This window comes from Chrysemys picta, chromosome 17, assembly GCF_011386835.1.
Source record: "Chrysemys picta bellii isolate R12L10 chromosome 17, ASM1138683v2, whole genome shotgun sequence".
Taxonomy (NCBI): domain Eukaryota; kingdom Metazoa; phylum Chordata; order Testudines; family Emydidae; genus Chrysemys; species Chrysemys picta.
The window spans coordinates 15,139,644-15,160,341 of NC_088807.1; the positions used below are offsets into that span (position 1 = coordinate 15,139,644).

At 51.1% G+C, this 20,698-nt stretch overlaps 1 long non-coding RNA gene across 1 annotated transcript; it reads right to left on the reverse strand.

The window, feature by feature from the left end:
- Positions 1-6,665: 6,665 nt before the first annotated feature.
- Positions 6,666-14,387, reverse strand: LOC135976294 (uncharacterized). Its single transcript, XR_010593456.1, has 3 exons — positions 14,247-14,387; positions 13,252-13,283; positions 6,666-6,846 (listed from the first exon to the last, which is right to left on the reverse strand). It is a non-coding gene; the product is annotated as an uncharacterized LOC135976294 (long non-coding RNA).
- Positions 14,388-20,698: the final 6,311 nt, after the last annotated feature.

Below are 20,698 nucleotides of genomic sequence, written 5' to 3' on the forward strand. Positions count from 1 at the left end.
AGTGGAGAAGCAGCTGTGGGTGACAGTGAGGAACCAGACCCTTGGATAAGGTAGGAACAGTCCAGTGGGGACTTTACCTATTTTGACCTGGGGACACCCAGTGTCTCCCTAGAGTATGGGGCAGGGACAGAGTACAGCCGGCAGGGTACAGTGTACGCCCTTAGAATGCATTCTAGCAAATTGGGGCGTGTTTGGATTGGATCAGTTGATTAAAAGTAAACTGAAAAGGTTCTGTACAGTTGACTGGCCTCAATATCAGCTAGAGGACCAGGAAAGGGGGCCACCGGAAGGATCACTTAATTACAACACGATCCTTCAGTTGCTTTTGTTTTGTCAGCGAACAGGTAAATGGAAAGAACATCTCTATGCGTATATGTTTATGATATTAAGAAATAGGACTGATATTTTGCTCAAGTGCCATGTGACTCCGACAAACTCTGTAGTAACTGCTGCTAAACCCCAGAACCCTCCCACAGTTGTAATGGCAGAATCGGTATCCCCTTCGGCTCCAACACCCCCACAGGCTCCAGAGAGTACTCCCTCGGTGGGATTGTATCCGTTGATTACTGAGAATGTGGTAGCCCGTCCAGGAACACAGGATCGTGTGGCCCAGATTGTGCCAGTGTACTCTCATGTGCCTTTTAACCCAGTACACCGAGCTGCCTTTAAGGCAGAAGCAGGGGAATTTTCAACGAATCCAAGCAAGTTCATTTCAATCTTTGAAGGGTGTCTAGCTAGGCATAAGCCTGACTGGGATGATTGCAATATACTTATGAGAACCCTGTTGTCTGAGGTGGAGCGGAATCAGGTTATAGCTAAAGCTAAGGAGGAGGCACAGAAAAGGTATAATGAGGATAGAGAAGGAAAGCCACTGCCTGAGGTCGCTGTTCCCACAGTGGACCCCTAGTGGAATCTGAATGAGGAGGGGGATTTGAAGCTGCTTAACTCCTATAAGGAACTGCTTATGCTTATGCATGGCCTCCAGCACTCAGCTGTCAGACATAACAATTGGGCCAAGCCGTATGAATTAATACAGGACTCAAAAGAAAGTCCAGTGGCTTTCCTGCAGCGTATTCAGGATACCATCAGGCAAATTACTAGTGCAAACCCAGATGATCAGGCAACTGAGGCAATTATAAAGGGTATCTTCACCAGCCGTGCGGCCCCTGATATTAAAAGGAAATTGCAGAAGAAGGAGGATTTAATGGGAATGTCTATGGCTCAGATTTTGGAGACTGCAAATAGGGCTTATACCCTTAGAGAGGGAGAGAAGGAAAAAAGGCAAGTGAAAATGATGGTAGCAGCGGTGCAGGCCAGCAGCAGAGGAAGGCCACAGAAAGGTGGAAGGGGCCAGGGAGTGAGAGGTCGTGGATGTGGGCGCCCCGGTCCCCAGGAAAGGTGCTTGGGTCGCAACCAGTGTGCCATATGCCGAAAGGAGGGACATTGGAAAAATGAGTGCCCTGAAAGGGAAGGTACCCCTATGATGGCAGCGGAGGATCAAGAATAGGGGTGTCAGGGGAGACGGACCATCCTACCCCTGGAACCCCGAGTAAAAGTGCGGGTGGGAGATTCGGACGTAGACTTTTTAATAGACTCTGGAGCTGCACAAACCGCCGTAAACCAACCCCTGCAGCTGCCTTTGGCAGGCTCCCTCACTGTGATGGGTGCCACAGGGAAAGGAACCAAGTGCCCAGTGTATGCCCCATCGGAATGTGCCTTGGGAAACAGAACTGCATCACACAAGCTGGTTTACCTCCCTGATTGTCCAACACCACTACTAGGACGGGACCTGCTTTGTCGCTTAGGTGCCACCCTGCATTTCACTCAAGATGATATAACCCTTACCTTACCCCCTGAGAATGCTTGGATAATGACTCTTGCAGTTGAACCCTCAGCTATGCAAGCCCCAGAGTGGAGTCAGTGGGAGGCCAGGTGTATCCCCTTGTCTGGGCATCAGGGGTCCCAGGGAAAGCAACCCATCAAACCCCTGTTCATATTCAGCTCCTCCAAGGAAAAAGCCCAGTGCGAATCAAACAGTATCTGATTAAGAGGGAAGCCAGAGAGGGACTACAAGAGACTATAGATCGGTTCCTAGAGTACGGTGTACTACGAGAATGCCAGTCAGCTTTGAACACCCCCATTTTGCCCGTACAAAAGCCCAATGGGCCCAGGGGTCGGCGCACAGCCTTTTCTGCTGGATACCCCGGTTCACTCCTTGCAGCCAGGCGATTCTGTACTCGTGCAGACCTGGAAGGACGAGCCTCTCCAAGAGAAGTGGAAGGGACCCCACACCGTCCTGCTTGTTTCCCACACGGCAGCAAAGGTCGAAGGGCACAAGAACTGGATTCATCACTCTCGACTGAAAGCAGTACCTACTCCTGAACAGTGGACTGTCCAACCTGCTGAGAAAGCTTCTAGCGATGATTTGGGGAGGGATAGCTCAGTGGTTTGAGCATTGGTCTGCTAAACCCAGGGTTGTGAGTTCAATCCTTGAGGGGGCCATTTAGGGATTTAGGGATCTGGGGCAAAATCAGTACTTGGTCCTGCTAGTGAAGGCAGGGGGCTGGACTCGATGACCTTTCAAGGTCCCTTCCAGTTCTAGGAGATGGGATATCTCCATATATTTGGGGGGGGGGGGGGATAGCTCAGTGGTTTGAGCATTGGCCTGCTAAACCCAGGGTTGTGAGTTCAATCCTTGAGGGGGCCACTTGGGGATCTGGGGCAAAATCAGTACTTGGTCCTGCTAGTGAAGGCAGGGGGCTGGACTCAATGACCTTTCAAGGTCCCTTCCAGTTCTAGGAGATGGGATATCTCCATTAATTTTTTTTTTTTTTTTTTTTTTAAGCCGTTATTCAAAAGACAGTAAGGGTCACTGGGAATGCTTTGTGATCTCTCTGAACAGCCACAGCACACTCCCCGCGAGAACCCTGGGCATTGGTTTTATCTATTCACAGAAGGCCGACCTAACCTATGGTCCTGGTCCTTTTATTTTTTTGATTTGTTTGGTATCACTAATTCTTATCTTCTGGGCAATTGGGTTGTTGTAATCACAATATGGGTTCAGGTTTAGGGTCTCTCACAACATTCCTTTTTGTCACAGAAGCACTCCTTCTGTTACCTACTGTTTCACCCACATCGCATGCAGGATGGGGAGCCATCCCTGCAGACATGGCTACCAACACATACGAGGCCCTAAAAATTGCCTTTGCCCGTGAGTTCAATCTCTCCAACTGTTGGATAGTGCCCAGACTCCCCACCATTCAGCTGGATTGCCCTGGAGAGTAGTTCCCCAAAATTGGTCAGACCTTTGTCAAAGATGGATGGTTACCGAAAACAGCGCCTCTGATAATTTAAGTTTGCGATCTAACTGTACCGCAGAAGCTCCTTATGGCCTACACAATGGCTCTTGGAATCCCCACTTTAGTAGCACTCTTATGCCTCTGGGAGCCTGCCCTGCCCCCGGTGCGCGTCGGGCCGGAGCCCGCCCCCCAAACCCTCCTGCAGCCGAACCCCTTGCCCTGAGCCCCCTGCCGCACCCCGCACCCCTCCTGCACCCTGACCCCCTGCCCTGCACCCCCGCTGCACCCCACACCCCTCCTGCACCCCGACCCCTGCTGCAACCCGCACCCCAACCCACTGCCCTGAGCCCCCTGCTGGACCCCGACCCCCTGTCCTGAGCCCCCTGCACCCTGAACCCCTACCCTGAACCCCCGCTGTACCCCGCACTCCTCCTGCACCCCAACCCCCTGCCCTGAGCCCCCTGCCACACCCTGCACCCTGACCCCTGCCCTGAACTCCCCGCTGCACCCCACACCGCTCCTGCACCCCGACCCCCTACCCTGAGCCCCCTGCACCCTGAACCCCTACCCTGAACCCCTGCCACACCCTGCACCCCTCCTGCACCCCAACCCCCTGCCCTGAGCCCCCTGCCACACCCTGCACCCTGACCCCTGCCCTGCACCCCCGCCGCACCCCACACCCCTCCTGCACCCTGCACCCCAACCCACTGCCCTGAGCCCCCTCCTGCACCCCAATCCCCTGCCCTGAGCCCCCTGCCACACCCTGCACCCTCACCCCCTGCCCTGAACCCCCCACTGCACCCCTCACCCCTCCTGCACCCCACACCCCAACTCCCTGCCCTGAGCCCCCACCACAGCCTTCCTGCACCCCCGGGGGCAGGGAGGGGGTGGAGTTGGGGTGGGTATTTCAGGGAAGGGGTTGGAATGGGGGCAGGGAAGGGGTGGGAAGAGGCGGGGCAGGGGCGGGGCCTCATGGAAGGGGTGGTGTGGAGGCAGGGCCGAGGGTGGCGGGGGGGAGGTGTCAGTAAATGTGGCCCTCGGGCCAATGTACTAGTCCTCATGTGGCCCTCATGGTCATTTGAGTTTGAGACCCCTGATCTGGACCCATGGGAACGAGAATCTGGAAGAATTCCACCACGATTTCAACAGCTTCCACCCTGCCATCAACCTCAGCCTGGACCAATCTACACAGGAGGTCCACTTCCTTGACACCACAGTACAAATAAGTGACAGTCACGTTAACACCACCCTATAGCGAAAACCCACAAACCACTATGCCTACCTTCATGCCTCCAGCTTCCATTCCGGACACAGCACACGATCCATCGTCTACAGTCAAGCGCTGAGGTACAACCGCATCTGCTCCAACCCCTCAGACAGAGACCAACACCTACAAGATCTTCACCAAGCATTCTCGAAACTATGATACCCACACGAGGAAATAAGGAAACAAATCAACAGAGCCAGATGTGTATCCAGAAGCCTCCTGCTGCAAGACAAGCCCAAGAAACAAACCAATAGAACTCCACTGGCTATCACCTACAGTCCTCTCCAACTCATCATCAGTGATCTACAACCCATCCTGGACAATGATCCCTCGCTTTCACAGACCTTGGGTGGCAGGCCAGTCCTCGCCCACAGACAACCTGCCAACCTTAAGCATATTCTCACCAGCAACCACACACCGCACCATAGCAACTCTAACTCAGGAACCAATCCATGTAACAAACCTCGATGCCAACTCTGCCCACATATCTACACCAGCAACACCATCACAGGACCTAACCTGATCAGCTACAACATCACCAGTTCATTCACCTGCACCTCCACCAATGTTATATATGCCATCATGTGCCAGCAATGCCCCTCTGCTATGTACATCGGCCAAACTGGACAGTCCCTACGTAAAAGGATAAATGGACACAAGTCAGATATTAGGAATGGTAATATACAAAAACCTGTAGGAGAGCACTTCAACCTTCCTGGCCACGCAATAGCAGATTTTAAGGTAGCCATCCTACAGCAAAATAACTTCAGGACCAGTCTTCAAAGAGAAACTGCTGAGCTTCAGTTCATTTGCAAATTTGACACCATTAGCTCAGGATTAAACAAAGACTGTGAATGGCTAGCCAACTACAAAAGCAGTTTCTCCTCCCTTAGTGTTCACACCTCAACTGCTAGAAGAGGGCCTCACCCTCCCTGATTGAACTAACCTTGTTATCTACAAACTGATTCTTGCCTGCATATTTATACCTGCCTCTGGAAATTTCCATTACATGCGTCTGACGAAGTGGGTATTCACCCACGAAAGCTTATGCTCCAATACATCTGCCAGTCTATAAGGTGCCACAGGACTCTTTGTTGCTTTTTACAGATCCAGACTAACATGGCTACCCCTCTGATACTTGACATATAAAGTTAATTAACAGAGACTCTACTAAAACTCAGGTGAATGCACTCTAAGATACTTCTCACTGTGAAAACTATCTGCTTTAAATTTAAATTTTTTTATTTATATTTATATGTAACTAAAGTAATATGTAAATTATAAAATAGTCTTGTAATTTAGTAAAAATTTGGCTATTATTTTAGATTTATAAAATTTTATAAAGTTAATTCCTAAAAAATTAAGTTCATTCCTTTTATTCTTTTTAAAATTTAATTGTAAAAAGGTCAACCCTACGCCACCCTTGCTGAAAGAACTTCAGATAACTAGATTGTGGCTCTCCACATGCTCTTGTATAAAAACTGTGTTAAAGCGCTAGGAGAGGGGCGGTAGTTTTGCCCACCCAAAAGTTACACAAGCTCTTTGGGGTAAGGGCTGTCATTTGCTCTCTGTTTGTACAGCTCCTGGCACAATGGGGCCCCGACCCCGTCAGTCTCTAGGTGCTACCACAATAGAAATGGTAAATCCTAGTAATGCAGAGTGTTTAAGTGAAAGGTCCCATCTACTGTTAATTATTTGGGTTTCTGTTGCTAGTTTCCCTGGGTTTCACTCTCCCATCAGTGTAAGGCTCCAGTCAGGTGGGTCACAGGATGACTGGCCAGAGAACAGCGACTGGGACTAATCTGCGTGGGGTGCCGGGGTGTTTCCCCAGCACTGGAAGGACACGCACCCCCTTGGATGTCTCACGTATACACAGGTCCTTCAGTAACTCATGTTGGGGATTTTGGCGGGCCTGCCTTGTGATTTTTGTAAACTTTGAGTTGGCATTGGAATCCCTGAACAGCACTGAGTGGATTCAGGAGTTGAGCTGTCGATACAAAGAGTCAGAGGGTAGGAATACCGAGTTTAACTATTTTCCCCAATTTTATTTTTTCCTGCACTACTTTGGGCACTGTGCATTGTCCAGCTTTGGCCTCAGAGACAGTCCCCAATTTCCTTGCAGCACGGCCCTAATGGTTGCCTCTGGTTTTGGGAGGTTCTGTGATGCGGCTGTGCACTGACGAGTCCTGCATTTCAGCAACTGGAGCATTAATGACATCTGTCCCGCTGCAGACCGATGGTCGCGTATGTCGGTGTCTCTTCTCTCTGGGGCCGTGGATGCTTTAAAGTAAATCACAGTAATGTTACTATTCTGCTAAGCCAGCCTAAAGCCAGAGAAATGAAGCCAGAAAATGCCCCTCTGACATCACTGCTGTACAAACATCAGGAGCAGTTCTAATGGGAATCTAGGCTGGGAAACCCCAACCACTCAACTTCCTGTGTAAACCCCTCTGAGGCAGGCAGCTCAGATTTCCCCCTCCCCAGCCTTGGTTTGGCCTTTTTCTGTACCCTGGTTAGGACAGCTGGGCTTTGCCCCGACACCTGTCAGTTGGACAGTGGAACCCTTCTTCCTCTCTCCATGCCAGCCCCATCGAGGTAGTGCCAGGTTCTCCCTACAGTGGGGTGTTATTATCTGAAATAAGAATTCTTCTTTGCTGCAGGCAGTGTAGTATTTTTCCCTGTCTAGTTTCATATTTTAATCACTGATGTTATTAATGGTGATATTTATAATGGTTATTTGTACTAGTTATTATAATATTGTTATGCTGGAGATTAGGTGGCTCCCAACAAGCGTGTCTCTGATCTATGGGCAATCGCGGCACATTCAGGCTAAATAAGGGAACCATTAAATGTCCCTTTGTTTAGTTTCTGTTGAAGCAATGGGCAACCACCACCCAAGGACTGTACCACAGTAAGCCTGGGCATGGCAGGGCCATGTTCCTCGGGGTCTGCTAACAAATGCAGGGGCAGCGGTTGATTTGATTGCAGCTGTGTGTCTGTGTGTGTGTGACACAATGAACAGAAACACCTCAGAAGGAACAAGAGAAAGCAACAAGAAAGCCAGACACAGCCAGAGGAGCACTTGGAGCAGGACCCTGAGAAAAAGCTGAGAGGGAGAGAGAGTTTTTGGGCAGAGTGCTGGCTGGAAAGAGATTTGGCGCTAGGATCAAAGAAAGTGCCTCCTGTTGTTTGGTTCCTCTTGTGTTCAGGGATACAGGACTTTGTAGATTGATTGTAAATAAATGGGGTTGCATCAACGCCCACATCTGACTCTGTCATCACTTTCTCCTCTACAGAACAATCCACAACACTCCAAATATTGGCTAACTGCTTGGATCAAAAGGGAGACCAATATGTATAATTTTAATAGTATTTAACCAACTTGTGAATTCATATGGGTCATCAATATCTCTGTAACTAGTACCCTGTCCTAGAGCAATTTATGAAAAGCTCTAAAGGATAAATCAGTTTTTGATAATATAAGAGCAGCCACAGCAATACTAGGAGAATCTCTGGAAAGTGAATGAGACTCCATCTCTCTGAGATCCTTTATGTTCTTTGCCCCAAACATTTAGGACAAGACCTCTCCAGTGGTGAGATCTGGCAATGAAAATTTCATATTTACTGGATTGGTTTTGTAGAAGGTGAGGGAGGGTATGAAAATCAGGCTGATAACGGGATGCTAACTGTAACCTTAACTCTGAGGAGACCCTATACCCCTCCATGATAGCAGCGCAGAGCTCTTCCCTTTGTGATACTGCTTTAAACGCTCAATCAAATGGTATATATTAAAAGTAATAACAAAAAATAAGACTTGCATGACCCAAACTCCTCCCATGCAGCATAATAAGAGGAGGAATAAAAATCCAGGGTTATTGTTCATTGCCAATGACAGCTGGAGTGTGGACAAATAATTATCATACGGAAGCAATTGGTGGAAGGAAGCTCGGTGTTAGCAGCTTTCCCTGCCACTAACATGATACCCAGGGTGTGTGCACCACCGCACAGCCACTGCTAACAGTGTGAGACCGTGCATGCCCCACTGACACCTACATCGCATGGAGACCCATTGGAGGAAATCCTGCCCCCAATGACGTCAATGGGAACCTCCCAGGATTTCACCCCTTGCCTGTCTTCCTTCCCTTGTGGTAGGCCCGTAGTGGGGAGGGTTTCCAGCGAGTGGTGCTGGGGCTTCTCATGAGCACCGATTCCCAGATGGATAATATTGTGGAGGAGGTTTTCAAACCTGCCGGGGGGGATTTGAATGTCCAGTTCCCAGGAGTTTTAATGGGAACTTTTAAACCTTGAACATCTCTGCCTTGGTTGTTTGTCTGACTGCAGAGGCTGGTGGGAACGTCTCTGTAGCTGAATAGATTTTGAGGCCATGGGGGTGTGACGAACTGGGACTGTTCTTACTGTGGTCTGTGAATGCTGACAGGGGAGTGTGGCTAGGATAGTCTGCATTGGGGGATGGGAGACTGCCCAAAGGAGAATACCTGAGCATGTAACATGAGAACCCAGGAAGGGGTTGGAGGCCAGGTGACACTTTGGCCCGGGAAACTGAACAAAGGCTGTGGGAGGGGTTGCTGAAGGCAGAGTGTTGGAAGCTGGCTGGTGAGATGGCTGGGAGGCAGAGATTGCTCTGACCTCCCAAGGGGGGCTGGGATGCCCTGGGACCCCAAGATGGACCTAACTGAGGGGGGCCCTGTTGTCTGTGCCTGCAAGACCTGTCTTGGATTGTATTCCTGTCATCCAAATAAACCTTCTGCTTTACTGGCTGGCTGAGAGTCATGGTGAATCGCAGGAAGCTGGGGGTGCAGGGCCCTGAGTCCCCCAATACTCCGTGACAACTGGTGGCAGCGGCGGGATCTACTGCACCCCGTGGACGGTGCTTCCTGCAGTAAGTGACTGGGGAGCAGTAAAACAAAGGGGGATTGACGGGGACCAGGCGTGCTGAAGAGTGAGAGAGAGACGGTTATTACCCCTGGGAGTGTGTGACCAGCGAGAAGGACTTTTGCAGTAACAGGGTCCCCTGGGGGGATCGCAGCGAGTGGTCCCAGGGGCGGAAGGGTCTGCAGCTCGACTCTGGCAGAGAGGTGGTGACCTCGAGAAGGGCTGGCACACTAGGGGTCTCCCTGGGAACTGTGGGGAGCTGTGAGCACACAGGCCGGTGAGTGGCCAGCAGGAAGATGTATGCCAAGCGGCTTAAGAGCGACCTGGTGGAGCTGTGCAAGCAGAGGGGGCTGCGCAGTGGGAGGCTCACCAAAGAACAGCTCATTGCCCAGCTGGAGGCGGGAGATCGCGCGAATGAACTGATCCCTGTGTCTCAGGGAAGCAGCCTGGCAAATGCAGCGCAGGCACCAGTGTCTGTCCCAGCTGGGAGTGGTCGGCCGGCTGCTGAGGGCTTCCCAAGACCCCTCCTTCCTATGCCTAGGGGAAGGGTGGGGAGGAGCCCAGCAAATACCGAGGGCGCCGTGACCCCCCCGGCCAGCAGGGGATCCTCCCGGCAAAGCTCGCCGGCCAGCAGAGGATCCTCCCGGCGACGTTCGGCATCCGTGGAGCGGAATTGGCTGGAATGAGAGAAAGAGCTAAAACTGAGAGAGCTGGAGGATCATGAACGACAGAGACAGCATGAAGAGAGACAGACAGCATGAAGAGAGACAGCGTCAGCATGAACTGGAACTGGCGAGACTGAAGGGCAGCGAACCCCCGGCTGCGGTGAGTGAGGGGGGACCCAGGACTGCACGGAGCTTTGATAAGTGCATCCTGGCCCCACGCAAGGAGGGGGAGGACATGGATGACTTCCTGGATGCCTTTGAGACGGCCTGCGAGCTGCACCGGGTTGATCCCGCGGACAGACTCCGGGTCCTTACCCCCTTACTGGACCCCAAAGCCGTGGCATTGTACCGCCAACTGGAAGAGGCAGAGAAAGAGGACTATGAACTATTCAAAAAGGCCCTGCTACGTGAGTTTGGGCTGACTCGTGAGATGTACCGGGAAAGGTTCCGGAGTCAGGATAAAACCCCTGAGATCTCATATCTGCAACTAGCCGTCCGCATGTAAGGATACGCCAGCAAGTGGGCTGATGGGGCCCAGACGAAGGAGGACCTGGTCAAACTGCTGGTACTGGAGCAACTGTATGAGCTGTGCCCATCTGACCTGAGGCTGTGGTTGGTGGACAGAAAGCCAGAGAACCCGCGACATGCAGGCCGGCTGGCCGATGAGTTTGTAAAGAGCCAGTCAGGGGATAACAGGGAGGAGTCCCAAAGGAACAGTCCCACCACAATGCAGAGAGAGAGTCACCATGGGACCTCCCCGTGGGAAAATACAGAAAAACCCCATCAAAGGAGAACATCCGGCGTCAGGACCATCCGACCCACTCAAGGGGACCCATGGGACATGGGCTGCTACCACTGTGGCCAGAAAGGCCACATACGGGCCCAATGCCCCAGGCTCAGGGACAGACTGAGCAGACCGAACCCACAGAGGGTTGACTGGGTAGAGACCCAGCCCGGCGAGAGGCAGCATACCCAGGGAAGGGGGGCTGGCAGAGTACCACCTGCTAAGGAGGGAGGAGAGCTCCAGGCCAGCTCCTCTGGGGTGCTGGATGCTCCAGACTCAGGGTTTTTGGTTTATACTGTAGGCACGGGGCTGTCCCTCCGGAGAGAGTACCTTGTTCCCCTGGAAGTGGATGGGAGGAAGGTCAATGGATACTGGGATATGGGCGCAGAGGTGACGCTGGCCCGGCCCGAGGTGGTGGCCCCAGATCAGGTGGTGCCCAACACCTACCTGACCCTGACGGGGGTGGGCGGGACACCAGTCAAAGTGCCCGTGGCAAGGGTACACCTGAAGTGGGGGGCCAAGGAGGGCCCCAAGGATGTGGGGGTACACCCGTATTTGCCCACTGAGGTGTTGATGGGGGGGACCTGGAGGACTGGCCAAGCAACCCCCAAAGGACACTGGTTGTGACCCGCAGTCAGAGCCGGCGAGGGGCACTGCGCCCTGGCCTTGGGGAGGGTGCCTTGCCCGAGGTGCAGGACCCTAACCTGGTGGGGAGGGAACGCCCAGGGACACGGCTCAGGGAGGCTGCAGCTTCAGACCCAGCCGGCGAGAAAGAGCAGGTGGCCATCCCTGTCCCAGCTGCTGAGTTCCAGGACGAGTTGCAGAGAGACCCCTCCTTGCGGAAGATAAGGGACCTGGCCGACCTCAATGCGGTACAGACCATGGGACGAGGTGGCTGGAAAAGGTTCCTGTGGGAGAAGGGGTTCCTGTACCGAGAATGGGCTCCCCCAGGGAAAATGGAGTCAGGGGGGATCAGGAGGCAGCTGGTGGTACCCCAGAAGTATCGCCGCCAGCTGCTGTGCCGGGCCCATGACATTCCCCTCTCAGGGCACCAGGGAACCTGGCGTACCCAGCAGAGGCTGCTACGGAGCTTTTACTGGCCTGGGGTCTTTGTTACTGTCCGACAGTACTGCGGATCCTGTGACCCCTGTCAGAGGGGGAGGAAGGCCCGGGACAAGGGGAAAACAGCTTTAGGACCCTTGCCCAGCATAGAGGATCCTTTCCGGAGGGTGGCCAAGGTTAAAAGGGCGGCTCTGAACCAAGAGAGCCCAAAGCACAGACCTCCAGACTGGAGCGCTGGGAGAAGACCACAGCCCAGTTGGAACCCCAGGGGTATTGGGGTGGGAAAAGGGCACAGGCCGCATAAACCTTCCCACATGCGAACTGCGAGTGCCATCAAGCACCCCCGACCTAAGGGGGGGCGTGAAACTGGAGGGGCCTGGTGTAATTCTCACCAAGGAATGGGAGGGATGCGGGGGCATCCATGGGAACTGGGGTAGGTTCGAACTTCCCTGGGTCACTGGCTAAAGTGACCCTGCTCAGTTCGGTCTCGAAGGGGGGAGAGATGTGACGAACTGGGACTGTTCTTACTGTGGTCTGTGAATGCTGACAGGGGAGTGTGGCTAGGATAGTCTGCATTGGGGGATGGGAGACTGCCCGAAGGAGAATACCTGAGCATGTAACATGAGAACCCAGGAAGGGGTTGGAGGCCAGGTGACACTTTGGCCCGGGAAACTGAACAAAGGCTGTGGGAGGGGTCGCTGAAGGCAGAGTGTTGGAAGCTGGCTGGTGAGATGGCTGGGAGGCAGAGATTGCTCTGACCTCCCAAGGGGGGCTGGGATGCCCTGGGACCCCAAGATGGACCTAACTGAGGGGGGCCCTGTTGTCTGTGCCTGCAAGACCTGTCTTGGATTGTATTCCTGTCATCCAAATAAACCTTCTGCTTTACTGGCTGGCTGAGAGTCATGGTGAATCGCAGGAAGCCGGGGGTGCAGGGCCCTGAGTCCCCCAATACTCCGTGACAGGGGGAGTCTCCCCTATCACTGTGGTGTGGAATCAGGAAGGATGTTTTCCTCTTGCCTGCATATGTGTCTGTGTGTCCATGGAGGCAGGGCCTGACTGGCCAGGGTAACAGCAGATATGGGAGGCAGCTACCTGCTCCTGGGACCTGGGTGGAGATCTGTGGCCCCAACAGTGAGACCAGGGTATCAGACACAACCTGAAGCCTGGGAATCCTGAGTAAATCCATGTTCCAAGCCCACGGGTCACTGCCGAGCTGGAACAGGCCAACAAATGACTCTTTTCTATCACTTCACTTTGTTGTTAATAAAAGCTGTGACTCACCCTGGAGCTTCCCAGCCAATTCACGGAGGCATCTGGGGAGAGAATGACAGTTACACATGGTCACTTGGGTGTAAATGCCTTTAAGAGAAGGCACCTCGCTGAGCACGAATTATAACCCCACTGCTCCCACCTCTCCCCCAGTCAGGGCAGGGCTCCCCCGTGGGCAGCACTGAGCACAATGGAGCCTGATCCTGAGCAGGGTTGCTAGGGGATACCGTAGGAGAAAGATTTAATACAGTTGTTGAGCATGTTCTGTGGAAACTGTCTGGGTTTTCAAGAAAGTCAGCTTTTGGCAGAAAATTTCAAGATTTTGTTAAAAAAACGAGTGCCCCAAAACTGAAATATTTTGTCCAGAACTAGAAATATTCTGATTGAAAATACCACCATGCTGCTGCATGGGACTTGTAGTTCAGTTGCATTGTGCTCATATTGTCCTCTACAGGCTAGGCTGCCGGGCTGGGCTTCATCTCCCATGATGCACGGCAACCAGGGATTCCCGTGATGTACTACTTCCTGTCACCAAGAAGGGAGAAAGTGGTACATCATGGGAGAGACCGTCTCAAAGAGGAGACCAGGATCATGTGACACCTGAACTACAGCTCCCATGAGGCACTCTTGCACCCAGCTCCCAGTGAAGGGGGTGGAACACTTTCCAATGGGAGCTTTCCCCAGGATGTGCCCTTTCCATGAAGGACGGTAAGTGGTAACATTTTGACTCAGTCCCCTAAGCCAATGCAATGCCGGACTGGGTATTACGGGCAAAGGGTGGGACAAAGGAACCTCAGGGACTCAGATGCATGAGCCCCGGGAGCCCGAGAACTCTGTCTCCTCATTCACTTTGATCACAGGCAGTTTGTTGTTCTAACTGTTGGCCAGACAGTCTGACCTGGGATCTGTCCATCCCCCACCAATTAACACATTTACTTCCAGTCCCCGCCTTTCTCCCTCATGTTCAGGTGACCTCAGTAACCCCAATACTCTCCAAAAGCTCTTACATTCAATATGATCTTCAGGAGTGTTGCTGGTGTCACGCTGGGCTCGTTCCCTGCGGGGAGTAATATGGACAGGGGTTATCAGTGATGCTGTGTGCTCTCTCTCTGTCACCTTGGTGACACTGAGTCTGTTTTCAGAGATCCAGCTGTGAGGGGATTTTTTCCCATGGCTGTTCTGCTGCTAGGACCTTACATCTCCATTCAGCTCGCACTCAGGGAAAGGCAGCAAGCCCTACTTCTGGATAATCAGGGAACATGGCAGCTTCATCATTTATGGAGGGAAGTCTAATAAAGATGAGACTTGAACATCCTGTTCCACTTCAGCAAAATGGCCAAACAAACAACCACCCAAAACCCCACTGTGTCAGTATGGAGTTAAGATTGGGGGAACCGAAAATCCTTGACATCGCAGGACAGAAGTTGAAGAGAAAACGCTTGTTTCACAACTGGGTGACATTTTTCAACAGAGATATTTTTCCTGAACAATAGTTTAATGAAAATCTAATGTTTGGCAAAACTGTTTGATTTAATGAAATTTTCAATGAAAAATATCTTAAAGAAATTGTTCTTTTTGTTTTCTTTCAAATGGATGTTTTGTTTTGTTTCACTTTGAATTTTTTATCCAAAAATATTTGTCTATGCAAAACTTTGGGGAAAAAAATTTTATTTGAAGTTTTTTACTCAAATAAAACTGCATTTTTGGCCCAGGTCTGCTCACAATGTAAAAAGGCTGAATGTTCATCCTTAAGGCTCGATTTCCATGTCTTTGCACAGTGTGGAAATACTGCTACAGACCACACTTCTGGCCCGGTCTGCTAACCAACTCCCAGGGTCCCCAGGAAGGGAGGGTGAGTGTGTTTTGGGGGAGAGACTGGTCATATGGCAGGAGGAGGGACAGAGGGAATATTTGGAGACAGGCAGCTACAGAGCCCAAAGGCTGGGGGACCCAGGAAGCAGGCAGAGACCACACACTGCTGGAAGTCAGGGAGGGGGATCTCAGCACAAAGGGTTTATGTGTCATGTCCCCCCTACCCACACCAGTTTTATTGGCAGAGTCACTGCACTGGGAACCCAGGCTGGGCTGGACACTGGTAGAGCCTGGAAACTGCCTCTAGTCTCCCCACGTGCCTTTCCCGCTCTGTGTCCAGCTGGTCACCCCATGGACTCCCTGGACACCCACCTGCTCTCTCTGCCCCACCCCAGCCCAGTGGTGGCTGCCCCCATATCACGCCTGTCTGGATAGGGGCCATGTAGATTTCCTGGAGTTCCTCTCAGGGCAACACACAGCTGATGAATCTGCTCCAAGCTCTGGTGCTGTGAGGCAGGCATGGGCCCGGCAGGGCTCAGAACAAGTGTATGGGGCCCATAGCCCTCAGAAGGGCAGCAGCGGGCCCAGCGGACTGAAGAAGGTGACTGGGAAGTCATAGGGAGATGGGAGTCGAGGGGAGCCCTGAGTGGCAGGTTCTGGCTGCAGAGCAATGGGGAGCGACACTTAGACACTGTCTGAGGGGTCCCTGCAGGGTCTCTGTGTGTGGTGGGCACTGGCAGGGGTCCCTCAGAGCCCCCTGACAGGGTGATGGGCAGACAGCGAGCCAGCAGCACTTAGCAGCTCTGCCAGCACTGGGTGCGGCCTGGGGCCCAATGAGTTGGTTCCCCGGCTGTGCTGCAGAGGCGATTGGCTCAGAGCCCCCTCTGCACAGCGAGTTGTTCACATGTACAGCACACTCTGAATCCCCAGCAGGCAGGGGAGCGCTACAGCCGCCGCATGCACAGACCTACACCGAAATCACAGCCACTGTGAGTGAATCGACTGTGGGTGTTTCAGGGCGAGTCCGTGTGTGGACGTGCCGAGCCTGGCACTAAACCAGCTGCAGCCGATGGAGCTAACGGGTGTTACCCACAGCAGCTGGATGGACTGGAGACCCTTGGTTCCCAGCCAGGCCTGCCCCAGAAGGACAGACCCGGTTCTAGGGAACTGGCTGGGTCAGTCGGTGTTGCTTTCTGGCCAACCAGCCTCAACACCCCTTGAGTGTAAAACAGGGTCACTTTCATTCTTTCAAACACCTCGGGGCGATTTTCAAACACACTCACTCTGCTGCTGGTGAATTCGATGGGAACACAGCACTTTGTCAAACCCTTTCCTTAAAGTGTCTCCTCATAACCCCCAGATCCCATCCCCACCAGGGAGTTCATTCTGCCCTGGCCTTTCAAAAACTCCTCCAGAACAAACAGACTGAAACCCCCCTCACAGCAGGAGGGCTGAGTTCTGTGGTGAGGCTGGAATGCCTACCAGTCCTTCCATGAGAGAAGAGACCCAGAATGGAAACGAAACAGGAGAGGAAATAATCTCCTCCTACCTTTGATCCCTTGCCAGAGATGCAACTGGAAGCAGTGAGACAATGTAATCAGAGATGTGGGCACGATTTCTCATGTGCAGAGAGAGAGAGAGAGAGAGAGAGAGACTGAAACTGAGTGACACGGCCCCAATTCATTATTGTATTGACACAGAACCCCATCCCCACGGCCCAGCCCAGCACTCTCCTCCACCAGCCCCACTGACTGCCCCTGGAAGCGCTGTCCCAAGTATCACAATTTAAGTTCCAGTCTCATGGCATTTCATGTTCTACATAAAGCCCCAGGTCTGAGAGTCAGGGGGTTCAGTGAGAATCTCGACTTTTGTTAAAAAATACAATAAATTTATAACCCTCATTTTGGGGGAGAAAAGCTGGAAAATGTGACCCAAAGGACCCCTCCAAAATCAAATCCCCCAGGCAAATACAAAGACCCCACACTGGTGACTTGTTGGAAATCCCATGAGTTTTAAGCCAATCTTGAGATTGTTGGGGTGACTGGAGTGCTGTGAAAGCTTGGGGCTGGGGACGCTGTGTGAGGAAAGGTTGGCAAGGCAGAGCTGTGTCCAGAGCTCTATTTTCAGAGTTGTTAGATCCTGATTCATGAAATCACTTACACATGAGCACAGGCATATGGGCCCTTCCTGACTAGGGGATGCCTTCCTGAACTGCAGCGATAGTGATCTGTGTGTCGATATTCCATCCATACACACGCCCCTGGCTGAGCCCTAGATTGTGACCATCTCTGGGGCAGGGGCTGTCCCCTTCATTACTGATCTGTGCAACACTGGATGCAGTGGGTTCCTGATCCCTGATTATGGCTCCAGGGCACTACAGTAGCATGCCTAATAAATAATGTACAGCACCTAGCCCAGTGGGGCTCTGATCCCTGACTGGGGCTCCAGGGTGCTACTGCAATACAAATAATTAATCACAATGATAATTCATTTCATCATCTCTGATCTTTGCTCCCAACCAGCCTCCCAAAAACACAATTTCACTGTGTCTTTGATCATCTCTCTCCCCCCACCCCACACACACTGGGTACAGGGGATCTAAGGGGTTGACTCTGCCACGTTTGCCTGTACATCTGATAACAAGGCTTGACCTCACTCTCAGACCCACCTTTCTTTCCCAGCAGATAAAGCACCACAGTGAGAACCAGGATGGCAGGAATTGTAATTCCCAACAGGAGCTTCAGATCCGGCCCTAGGAAAGAACCTCGCTGTGAATGGCCTCTCCAAGCAGCCACCGGCAAGTCCCCACTGGCTGGAGCTGGCTGAGTCCCGTGGTAAGTGACCCCTCATGTCCTCATGAACATACCCAGGGAGCTCACCCCACGCTTATCTGCAGAGCGACATTATTGGCTGTTCTTTGTGAGTGAAGTTGGTTGAACTTTTTCCACAAATTTATTTTGACCCAACATTTTTTTAATTCCAAACCAATTTAATTTAAATAAAATCCTCCCCCCCCCCCCCCAAACAATTCATATGCAAGGACCTTCTTTGACTTTTCACAAAAATAAATTTGAAATTAAAGACAATGTTTTGTTTAATTTTGAATTGAAATTTTTGTTTCATTTTGGTTTTCAAAATCCAGAAATGGAAGGAAAATGTCCATTTGAAAGGAAACAAAGCAAAACTCTCTCTGTTTGTAACTGACAGTTGTGTCTCATTGTGTTCTGAAAACCCAAAAGCAGGAAAATGTCTAGGCAAAATAAGGCCAAATGAAATTTGTTTCTTGAGTTCCATGAATATTTTTCATGAAAACATTGACAAGTTAGACAAATTAGAGGACTGGGCCGAAAAAAACCTGATGAGGTTCAACAAGGACAAGTGCAGAGTCCTGCACTTAGGACGGAAGAATCCCATGCACTGCTACAGACTAGGGACCGAATGGCTAGGTAGCGGTTCTGCAGAAAAGGACCTAGGTGTCACAGTGGACGAGAAGCTGGATATGAGTCAACAGTGTGCTCTTGTTGCCAAGAAGGCTAACGGCATTTTGGGCTGTATAAGTAGGGGCATTGCCAGCAGATCGAGGAACGTGATCGTTCCCCTTTATTCGACATTGGTGAGGCCTCATCTGGAATACTGTGTCCAGTTTTGGGCCCCACACTACAAGAAGGATGTGGAAAAATTGGAAAGAGTCCAGCGGAGGGCAACAAAAATGATTAGGGGTCTGGAGCACATGACTTATGAGGAGAGGCTGAGGGAACTGGGATTGTTTAGTCTCCAGAAGAGAAGAATGAGGGGGGATTTGATAGCAGCCTTCAACTACCTGAAGGGGGGTTCCAAAGAGGATGGAGCTCGGCTGTTCTCAGTGGTGGCAGATGACAGAACAAGGAGCAATGGTCTCAAGTTGCAGTGGGGGAGGTCCAGGTTGGATATCAGGAAAAACTATTTCACTAGGAGGGTGGTGAAACACTGGAATGCGTTACCTAGGGAGGTGGTGGAGTCTCCTTCCTTGGAGGTTTTTAAGGCCCGGCTTGACAAAGCCCTGGCTGGGATGATTTAGCTGGGAATTGGTCCTGCTTTGAGCAGGGGGTTGGACTAGATGACCTCTTGAGGTCCCTTCCAACTCTGATATTCTATGATTCTATGAAATAGTTCACATTTTTTGTGGCAATAACTCTGGATTTCCCCCCAGCTCTAAGGGTGAGCTGCTCAAGGCAGGAAACATCTCTATGGGAACTGCCCTGCTTCAGGGAAACGTCATGATTCGGGCCAGCGCCCATGTCATAACTATAAAGGGAAGGGTAACAGCCCTCCTGTGTACAATACTATAAAATCCCTCCTGGCCAGAGACTCCAAAATCCTTTTACCTGTAAAGGGTTAAGAAGCTCAGGTAACCTGGCTGACATCTGACCCAAAGGACCAATAAGGGGACAAGATACTTTCAAATCTTGGGGGGGGGAAGGCTTTTGTTTGTGCTCTTTGTTTTGGGGGTTGTTCGCTCTTGGGACTGAGAGGAACCAGACATCAATCCAGGTTCTCCAAATCTTTCTGAACAAGTCTCTCATATTTCCAACTTGTAAGTAAACAGCCAGGCAAGGCGTGTTAGTTTTTATCTTTGTTTTCTCAACTTGTAAATGTCCCTTTTTGCTAGAGTGTTTATCTCTGTTTGCTGTAACTTTGAACCTAAGGCTAGAGGGGATTCCTCTGGGCTCTTTAAGTTTGATTACCCTGTAAAGTTATTTTCCCATCCTGATTTTACAGAGATGATTTTTACCTTTTTCTTTAATTAAAAGCCTTCTTTTTAAGAACCTGATTGATTTTTCCTTGTTTTTAGATCCAAGGGGGTTGGATCTTGATCCACCAGGAGTTGGTGGGAGAAAGGATGGGGATGGTTAATTTCTCCTTGTTTTAAGATCCAAGGGGTTTGGATCTGTATTCACCAGGGAATTGGTGAAGAGTCTCTCAAGGCTACCCAGGGAAGGGAATTAGCACATTTGGGAGTGGTGGCAGTGGACCAGATCTAAGTTGGTAGTTAAGCTTAGAAGTTTCAGGCAGGCCCCCACATTTGTACCCTAAAGTTCAGAGTGGGGAAACAGCCTTGACAGCCCAGATACAAACTTACCTACAAACAACCATTTTAGTTCCAGAAATGGGATTGAAGCAGGAACTTAAAGTTCATAGAATCATAGAATATCAGGGTTGGAAGGGACCTCAGGAGTTAAGTTAAGCTGATATATAGGTTAACTGGATAGGGTTGGACTTGCACACATGTTCAGAGATTTCCTGGGTTGGGGGCAGAGATCTGTGCAGCATGTAGAAATGTGTACAGTGCTGGTCTACAAATACCCAGTGGAAGAGTTTTCCATCAGAAAATGCAGTTTCGTCAAAATCAAAACCTTTCGACAAGGCTCTTTGATGCTTCTGAATCAAAATGTTGCTGAATTTCTGTTTCATGAAATATCTGACATTTTTCCCCTGATTCAGGATGAAAATAAAATGTGAAAGGTCAGAATTTCTCACAGGACAGAAATGCCATGTTTCCACCAGCTCTTGAGGCACAGATGACATTAGTTTCAGAGTGGTAGCCGTGTTAGTCTGTGTCAGCAAAAACAACGAGGAGTCCTTGTGGCACCTTAGAGACTAACAATTT